This window comes from Lycorma delicatula, chromosome 11, assembly GCF_047948215.1.
Source record: "Lycorma delicatula isolate Av1 chromosome 11, ASM4794821v1, whole genome shotgun sequence".
Taxonomy (NCBI): domain Eukaryota; kingdom Metazoa; phylum Arthropoda; class Insecta; order Hemiptera; family Fulgoridae; genus Lycorma; species Lycorma delicatula.
In genome coordinates, this window is record NC_134465.1 from 72787626 (window position 1) to 72798280 (window position 10655).

Below are 10655 nucleotides of genomic sequence, written 5' to 3' on the forward strand. Positions count from 1 at the left end.
CAGCAGCGATATAAAATGCCGAATAGCACAAGCGAAACGAGCCTTCAGTCAGAAATATAATTTGTTAACATCAAAAATTAATTTAAATGTCAGGAAAAAATGTTTGAAAGTATATGTTTGGAGCATCGCTTTATATGGAAGTGAAGCTTGGACAATCGGAGTATCTGAGAAGAAAAGATTAGAAGGTTTTGAAATGTGGTGCTATAGGAGAATGTTAAAAACCAGATGGGTGGATAAAGTGACAAATGAAGGGGTATTGCGGCAAATAGATGAAGAAAGAAGCGTTTGGAAAAATACAGTAAAAAGAAGAGACAGACTTATAGGCCACATACTAAGGCATCCTGGAATAGTCGCTTTAATATTGGAAGGACAGGTAGAAGGAAAAAATTGTGTAGGCAGGCCACGTTTGGTATATGTAAAACAAATTGTTAGGGATGTAGGATGTAGGGGGTATACTGAAATGAAACGACTAGCACTAGATAGGGAATCTTGGAGAGCTGCATCAAACCAGTCAAATGTCTGAAGACAAAAAAAAAATATCAGATTAATCATAATCATGAAATAATTTACTTATCAATGGCTTTTTCAGTTGGACCCTCAGTAGTTTGTAGATTACTGCAAGCCATAAAAGAGGTTTTGATGACTTTCTGACTCGCTCAGTTTCTTGTTGATGTTCAGCTAAAATATTATCCCGACCTTTAACTGTCATTCATCGGTTTTGACAGCTTCCCAAAATTCTGGCAGTTATTAAAGTATATCTTTTACATTAATAACATTGAAAAGAGCATGGATATTCCCACTAACCGACTTAATTTTATCTGACAAAATTATCCAACATCATGAATGATTTATATAGCAGATTATCTTCACACAAAAAAAAGATCTTCATAAAACCATTTTGTAAATCCATCCGTACACTTTTTTTTTAGTATACTTCACAGGACGGGAGTTAATGTTTTTAAAAGCTCTCGGGTGTTAGGCTTCATCAATGACAACAGACTTACTAAACCCCAATTTATTTGAACAGTAAGTGTGATGGTTAAACCTCTTTTTGCTTCACAGTAGCCAGGAGCTGACTTTTCTTCTTTAAAAACAGAGTTTTGATGATATTATTTTGTCATTTAAACCGGTTTCATCACATCTGAAAACCTTTACTGAAATTTCAAGATTTCAGCATCGGTTATTTTCTTAATTTTGTAGTGTTTTCACTGACAAAATGTTATTAATTGTCTAGGACTTCAGTCGATCAAGCCAACCCTGATTAAATGTAAATTTCTCCCCATATTTAAAAAGTCCAAAGCATCGGCATAGAATTGGGCCTGATAGTGAGCTACTTTATTTCAAATTTGGTTGAACAGCAAAAGTAGAATTTACATTTTTTCACATTTTTTTTGTTTGATGGCTCTAATTTGTGTATCACTACTAACCTTTGCAAAATCGATCTTTCAATTTCTATTCCGAGTTGGATTCAAAGCCTCTTCAATTGTCCCCAGTCCAACAATGACGAAATAAATAGCCTCTAATTTTTATTCTGTAGTAACCAACTTGTTTTATAAACTTCCAAGTCTCTATGGAGAAGTAGCAAATTACACTTACAATATGACAGTAACTGGTCCTTTACTATCTATTTTTACCGGTTTATTTATTTGGAAATTTTTTTATTCTTTTTTTTTAGTGAAAAATATTTTATCGTCATAAAGACTTGCAAGATGTAATATTCAAAATGATTTATGAATAAATTATAATGTATAACCTATTATTACGTACAACTTGTTTTATTGTGTTCCATTAGATCAGAATATTACACTATTTTTATACCGGCAACCGAAATGAAATTTTTATCCATTAAGAAACAACACAAGGAATAAAAAATGTTAAAAACAAAACAAGATCCATACATTTCAGCTAGTACGGTAAAACAAAATAACTGGTTTTTACCTGCCCGTTCTACTAATTTGAAAGTGAAGATCACAAAAAATCTAATTGTAACAACAGAAAATTATACACATTAGAACAGTCTGCTGATATCGGTTCATTCATAAAAAAAATACATTAAGAGAATTTATAAGAAAAATATTTCAAACATTATAAAACATCCCGTGAAAAATTAGCAAAATGTTACAAACTTAGGAACTTTGATAACATGTTAAGACCGTAAAAAAATGAGATTATTTGTAAAGATATTACAAGTATGAAAATACATAATAATTTAACATACGATAAGCATTATTTATTTACTGAATCACACTCTCTTGCTTAACTTAATAATGCCTGTTCCTATTCTTATCCATTTTATCAGAATTTTCAGTTTGCTACTCCTACATTTTTTTATCTTCATTCCAATTTCTAGATATCTCAGTTCTCCGATAATTAATACTCATTCTCCTAATTCTACAATATCATCTGTGAATAATTAAGATTTGAATTACTTATTCTGATTTTCAATATTTCCTTCACTTTCTAGAATATTTGGCATACATAACTAATTTATAATAAGCAGTTTGAGATCTTCCTATCTACAAAAGCCATAATCGTATAATCAATATTACTATTATTGCACTTCTGGGACGTGTTTTTAGTCCGCTGAATTGTTTTATATATTTTACGTCAGCATATTGTTACAAAGTGAGAGTAATTTTCCAACAGCGATAGCAATCTTTAGCATTATCAGCAGTAACAGTAAACTGTTAATCAGATGATCTCAGGGATAAACCGGTAACTAATTCTTCTCTTATCAGTCTTACTGCTTTACAACAAAATAAAAGAATTTTAGTATTTGGTTTTTTGAGGTGCAAAAAATATGTTAATGACTGGAGAAAATTCTGTTTTTAACAGATTTTTATAATTCCAAACAAATGACATATAACCGGTTATTGATAAGTACATATTTAGAGTTGATATTCGTTTAATCAATTTTGGAAAAGGTTAAATATAACCGTAATAACTGGCACACTTTGGCATTAAGAAATATGTTCTTTCAGAATAAGAAACTTGTAATATATATATATATATATAACTTGATAGTTTATGTCGGTGCAGACACAGTAATTGTACAACCCTTATCATGGCTATACCACTAATATTGTCATGACTCTTTTAGAAACTAGTAACCTGTTAGAGAAAGGTTACTGTATTTACACTGACAAATATTATTGCCCCTGAACGAGCCCCTAACTTTGAACGAGTAAAATATTGATTTACAGGTAATGTCACAAAGAATATAGGAATAGTATTAAAAGAAATTAAATAAAAATGAAATTTATGCTGTGTATGATAAGGTGGGAAAAATTATGTTGTTGAAGTGGCAAGTAAACGAGATGTCTTGTGTTTGACAACTACGCAAATAATTAGAATGAGTAGAAGTAGCAAAGAAAGAAAGAAGGTAATGGTTCCAAACACTGTCAACGATTATATTTTTACGGATGGAGTTGAAAGGGTGGATATCAAATGCTGAGCGCATACCCGCTCGAAAGAAAACAACAAAAAGGATGATATAAAAGCAGTTCTGTCAACTTTTAAATATCATTATATTTAATACTAATGTTTTACATAAAAAAAGTGGTGGCTAGTACAATCCTCTTCAAATCAGAGAGCAAATTGTTGAAATGAGCAAACAAGGTAAGCCCTCTGTTGAAGATGATCCCTTTCATTCTCTGTGTAATGACATTTCCAGTCATATTCAGATACAGAAAAAGCAAACACAAAACAAGATGTTTGTATTACAAACGCATACAAAAGGAATTGCAATATTATTGATATGAATATGATGTCGGTCTTTGTGCTTCTTTTAGAGATATAATAGATTACATGTAGAGATATTACTGTTAATCCTGATGAAATTTTAGATATTATGGCGAGAAAGAAAAATCGACGATTAGCTTTATAATAATTCATAACTTTTATTGGAGTGTAAATGTGTGAGCGTGAAGTATATGTGAATTATGAAAAAAAATGATATACTAACATTATGATTCTTATTTGCGTAGTAAATTATGTATTAAATCTAAGCAGATGTTTTGTGTTTCTCAAATGCAAAAAAGTATAAAAAACCGTTTCAATATAAAATAATTTTCATTATTATTATTATTATTTTACGATCATCATCAGCCCCTTACACAAATTCTTAAATTACATAAACTTTATAATACGTATAATATTAATACAATGTTGGGTCTTGTGGTTATAAAAATAATCCGTTTTAAAATAAAGGTGCCGAATCCGTCAGCCTTTGTATTTTTAACATGCCAAAATATTAATTTCATAATAAAAAAAATTAAAATAATTTAATGTTGATATGCTGTCGATTCAAATTTGTTAATAGATGCTCTTTGACGCGTCAGTAGAGTATTTGTTTTAGTAACGCGGAAGACATAACAATTTTTATTCACCCGCTGTCTATCTGAATGTAACGTATGTAGTAGCAACGGTTGTTAGGAAACCGAATTCCTCCCTCACTTCGCCTACTACAATCTTTCAAGGTTAGACAGTTAGAACTTAAATGCATCTTTTTTTTCAACTCGCTATGTATCTGCCAACGTCTGTTTGGCAACTCTGTACCAGCGGTTGCTAGGAAACCGAATCCTCCCTTCCTCTTCATACAACCATTCAAGGTTACACAGTTAGAACGTAAATGCATCAGTTATATACTGTATTTTATAAAATTGTAACTATACAAAAATATAAAATTAAACCCTTTAACACTACAAACGTTTTCATCACCGATGTATTTATTTTTTTATATTCTATTTTTTTATTCTATTTTTTTATATTTATTTATATTATTTCGATTGAAATTACTGAAAAAAAATGCTTGTTAGTCAAAAATTGGATTAAACACCTGTCACTATTTTAGTGTATGAAACCTACCTAAACAATTGCCGATGGTGTTGTCTAGCATGAGACTCGAACCTGACACCTTCAGCATATAAGTAGGTTTTTAAAATCTTTTATTATGAATTTATATATAGATGTCGATGTAAAAAATATTTATTTGTATAAGAAACCAATAGATTGTGACTATAATTTTTATAGTCGTTGACCATGATTATGTACAATGTAACAGAATTGATCCCTTTAGGTTACAGAAAGTGCAAAACGAGAATCAACTCAAATCTTCAATAAATTAATCGGTTTTTAATGATAATTCAAGCCAGGAATCGAATCTAGAATCTTAAAATTACGATTTTGGTGGGGGGAAGTAGCGATACTCAGATGGGAATACCTTGTGATCTGTAGTGCGAGTGGTAGCGTCTCGGCTTTTCATTCCCTGGTTCGAATCCCGGTCAGATATGGCATTTTCACACGCCACAGGATTCAAAATTGTATCGTTTTATTCCATCCTCTGAAGCAATACCTAAACGTTGGTCCCGGAGGCAAAAAGAAAAATTGAACGTTTTGTACTACAAACAGCTAATCCTACCCTACTAAACGGTATTGTGTGTGTGTGTGCGCGCGCGTCCCCCTTAGCGTAGCAACGACATCTACCGATCACTAGCGGAAAATCCCATTTTGTTAGTACATGTCTCGTGGTGGTTAGTTGTATACTTATGCATATTATATATACCGTGTACATATCGATATATAAGCGAAATATATATCGAAATTTTGGGAAAATTTAGTACTTTTTAACCGGATCCGAATTTTTGGATGAAAATTGCGAATATCTCGAAAACGGTCAGTTCTAGCGCTCTGAAAAAAATTTTCGACCCCCCACGACGATACCCCATCCGCTCCCAGTGGTACTACTTGGATGATAATATTTTCAAGTCCTCCCGGGGCGCCGTTCGGGAATTGGGGATGGGGTGCCACCGTAATATCTCGGCAACCGCTCGTCCGATTTTCACGATTCAAACGGCATATGTATCAGCAGGTCGAGCGTTAAGTGTTTAACGCATTACGTACAATCTTGATCGACCGGATGTTGGTTATCCGGAAATTAAATCGTTTAGCCCTACGTTTTGATTCCACTCACCCACCGTAAAATGTACCGATCCGATCTTTCGATAAATACGTTCAAACCTGTGCGCTAGCGCAGTTGTAAATTATAAACTTATGAAGACTAAAAAATAGAAAATTAAAAATATATTAAACGCACTAAAATGTAAAAAATAATTTTAGGACGGTATCTCAGAATGGATTTGATGGTGATATGTAAGATTATGTGAAAATCATAATTTTTAATTTGAAGCTACGACTTTCACATAATCTTACAATCAAATTTTTTTTTTACTTTTAGTGTCTTTAATTTAAGAGTGGTGTTTTAAATTTTTTTTTCATATTTTTTTATATATTTGCGTCATTGTTTTTCATCGTAAAATAATGAACTATAACCAAAAATCCTTTTCGGCACGCCGGAAAGCGGAGTAGATTTCAACGGTGTTAAGTAGGGGATAAAAAAATATTTCCACCTTAAATTTAAGAAAAACTTCAAATTTACTCAACGGTTACATGTGAAAAAAAGTTTTATCTTCTTACAATTCTAGCAACATTTTGTTCATCTCTTGCCGTAAGGGTTGGTCATATCAAAAATTGTTTCGTACAAAAGTTTTAGGTAATGTTTAGAGGACTAACGATTACTTTAACCGATTCCACACTGTTCCTATATGATATTTTGTCTTCGAAACCTCATTTTTTCACCCCCTGGGCCAACGGTTGGTTATATCAAGAAACTTTACTAAGATAAGTTTTAGGCCCTTATCCAAAGAATAGTAGGAACTTCAAACGAATTCGATATTTTACTTAATAAGAAAGCTATAACGATATTTTGTTTTTTTCGAAAAAGCCCCCCCCATTTCCACCCCCATGGTCCGATTTTGCCCATTAAAAAACTTGACCAAGATTTTGGGTCGTTATACTTTATGTATCAATTTGAAAGTGATTGGCGCAAAATTACAGCAGCTATCGTGTCCACAAGAAAGTGAAATATATATATATATATATATATAAATGTATGCATAAAATTTCGAACTGACGATGGTTTTGGGGTCTGGAGGATGTGAAACGCGAAGATATGTCTAAATTTTCGGGAAGTCGAATCATGGTACCCATTACAATAGGAAGCTTTCTTATGAAATACCCAAAAGTAGGCACCGGAATGTACCGATCACTAGCTGAAAATCCCGACTCGTTAGTTAAAGTTAAATTTCGTTACGAGTTAAATTTCTCATTTAACTTTTGTTTTATCGTTATATCAATTTTCATCATTCAAAAAAAAAATATTTTACACAAGAGCTAATCAATTTTGGATACTTAATAATCCCATTCCAAGACGCCGCCCGCTAGGGCAACCCGCCTAAAGGGCCTAGCTACGGAAACGTGCCTGAGGCATCCCCTGCAGCTAGTGAATATACAAGAACGAAGTATAAAATGTCTAAACAAATATAGATTAAACTTCAAACATTACTTTATGTTAGTATTAATAAGAAATAGATGTCTCTGTCTCTCTCTCTCTCTCTCTGCGTGTGTGTGTGTGTGTGTGTGTGTGTGTGTGTGTGTGTGAGCGAGTGGGGGGTGCGCGCGCATTTGCATTGTAGATGTGCTTACTGTATACGTAGTAATCAGCTAAGTTTGATAAATTTAGAAACAGTGTAATCATATCATTACCCCCTTACATACCATCGCTAATATTTTTTATATTCTATAATAATTTGTGATTCAGTTATTTTTCTTTTAAGATGATTAGTTATTGAAGACGTTACAGTCTAAACAGATGAATTTTAAAAGTTACTTTCATTTATTATGTTGTACAATTAATTGTAAGTTATCACGGTTAATAAAAAATATTTTTAAAAAAATTGGAATAAATTTTTGTTGAAAAAAAAATTAATAATAAATCTGACCATCTAACATAAAAACCGACCGTCTTGATCTGCAGATCAATGTCTTACACATCAATGTAAGTTTCAAAAAAGTGAGAAAATATTTTAGTACAGTCAATTTGTATTTTTATTTGAAAATCCTTTCCTACCGATTGATCTTTTGTCCATGCGTTAGGAGCGATGAGGGAAGCTTAACTCCAGATTTTTAATATCCCCCTCCATAGATTTTTGAAAAACTCAAAAAGTTTTTGAAATGCGTTTTTCTCTGAATCTATCCATTTTAAAGAAACGTTTTTCAAACAAAAAATGTAGAGGACATTCTCCTCTATAAATAATGTCTAGCACTAGATAGGGAATCTTGGAGAGCTGCATCAAACCAGTCAAATGACTGAAGACAAAAAAAAAAAAAATAATGTCTTTAAATTTAAGCCGTATAATTTAAAATTGAGATACTAGGTGGCGCTGAATTTGGAAAAAACGGTTTTTTTTTTGGTTTTTTCACCGGAAAAAATTGTTTTTCGTCTGTATTGCATTTGGAAAAGTTGTTAATCTCAAAAAAACAGACAACTTTTATTGAAACAATTTTCTTGTACGACTTAGCATTCCAGAGTTATAGCGATACAACGGCAACGCAGCGGTCCTATTGTTACTGTAGCCGGGGAGATAGGCATTGTTCAGCGACTAGACCGGTTTCGAACACGTGCCCGATTCACAACATTTTCACACTTTCAAAAGCTACAGCTCCAAAATGGTAAGTCGTACAAGAAAATTGTTTAAATAAAAAAAAGTTGTCTATTTTTTTGAGATTAATGACTTTTGGAAAACGCCTAACATATGGAAAAAACATCAATCAGTACGTAAGGATTTTCAAATAAAAATACAAATTGAATGTACTATGTGTAAAGTATTTCATACTGAACAATAAAGGCAATTTACCTTTCTAAAATATACAGCTAATTTATTAGTCACCAAATGCAGACGCAGGTAAAAGATTTTGTTATTAACAGAAATCTAAATTTTTTTAAAACAAAAAACAGAATTTCAATAAAATATTGACACCCGAAATAATTAATAAGTAGCAACTATTAAAGCACATTTAAGTAGAAATTAAATACAAAAAATTTAGTCTACAAAATAATCAGAAACGTCTCTTTTAGTGTATCGATACTTACTTGAAAGCAAATTATTTTTATTATGTATAAAGTAATCTATATAAATTTTAGTTAATTTAAATTAAAATATATTTGATTAAACTATAAATAATCATTTGTTAAAGCCTTATAAAGTGTGCAAATGAAAAAAACGTTTAGTTCATTAAATTCCGACAATTACTGCTAACTTAACCTAACTTTGTAATTAACATACATGCAAAACACATTATTAAAAGAACTTACCTAGTTTACATGTTGAATTCTTTTCTGAATGGTCGTTTAGATTCATATAAATTATTCCTAAATATATACTGAGTTCGCCAAATACAAATAATCAAGTAAACAAAATCTGATACGGCTTTAATAACGACGCTACAGATCGTAAAGAAATATTATTTGGTGTATTTGACAACTTTAATCGTTAATAACAATAATATTAATTTAACAAATTATAGAAAGAAAAGATTAGATAATATATATATATATAAGTTGGTTTATTTTCCCTACATTGCTTTATATAATGGAACAGGTAATAATATTATAAACGAATATAATTTTTCATCAACGTAACACATTTTGACACACGCAGTTTTTTTTTTGTTGATGAATTACGGCGCAAACCAGATGGGAAGGACGAGATTCGGAACATTCTAGAAATTTTGCTATCTGGTCCCATTCACGTGCACACTCCCTCACAATCATCACTACGTACAAAGTTATCACAGGAAGTAAATTTTGTTCAGAGCCATCTTTTTATTTTACTAATGTTAGTTTTTTATTTATTATTACTTCCTTATATTAATAATACAGATTACTGAATTCATTAGTTTTAATTTTCGAGTTAATAGTTTTTAATTCCTTGTACGAATTAAAGAAAGTAGATTATGATCGCGAAAAATTTCGGTTTTCAGATTTCAATGGAAATATCCGTTTTGACCATCCCTGAATCCATTTTTACTAGTTTTAGCGTGACGTTTGTACATATGTATCTCGCATAACTCAAAAACGATTAGCCTTAGATTGTTGAAATTTTGGATTTAGGACTGTTGTAATATCTAGTTGTTCACCTCCCCTTTTGATTGCAATCGACTGAACAAAACGGGCCCAAAATCCAAAAAATAATAAGCCCTCACTGAGAGCTTTTCAACGATATATCATAAGTATATATATATATTTCACTTATTTTATATTATGGACACGATAACTGCCGTAATTTTGCGCCAGTCACTTTCAAATTGATACATAAAATATAACTACCCAAAATCTCGATCGAGTTCGTTAATGGGAAAAATCCATGGGAGTGGAAATGGGGTGGCTTTTTCGAAAAAAACAAAAGATCGCTATAACTTTCTTATTAAGTAAAATATTGAACTTCCGTTCAAATTCCTATAAGGGCCTAAAATATATGTAAGTAAAGTTTTTTGATATCGCCAACTATTGGTCCAGGGGATGGAAAAAATGGGGTTTTGAAGACAAAAAAATCATACCTCCCTTAATAGGCACAATATCGAATCTGTTTAAAGTGATCGTTAATCCTCTAACATTACCTAAAGCTTTTGTCTGAAACAATTTTTGATATGACCAACCCTTACGGCAAGGGACGACCAAAATATTGCCGGAATTGTAAGATTTCCTAAAATTGTCGTACGCTAAACATGTGAAACTTTTTTTTCACGTGCAAATTATT

The 10655-nt window shown here is 31.6% G+C and overlaps 1 protein-coding gene across 1 annotated transcript in view; it reads right to left on the reverse strand.

The window, feature by feature from the left end:
* LOC142332381 (enkurin-like) overlaps positions 1-9591 on the reverse strand; it is a 31311-nt gene extending 21720 nt beyond the window's left edge. Inside the window, exon 1 of the mRNA XM_075378802.1 lies at positions 9212-9591. The gene's annotated coding sequence lies outside the window, so the exon portion shown is untranslated. The remainder of the gene's footprint in view (positions 1-9211) is intronic.
* Positions 9592-10655: the final 1064 nt, after the last annotated feature.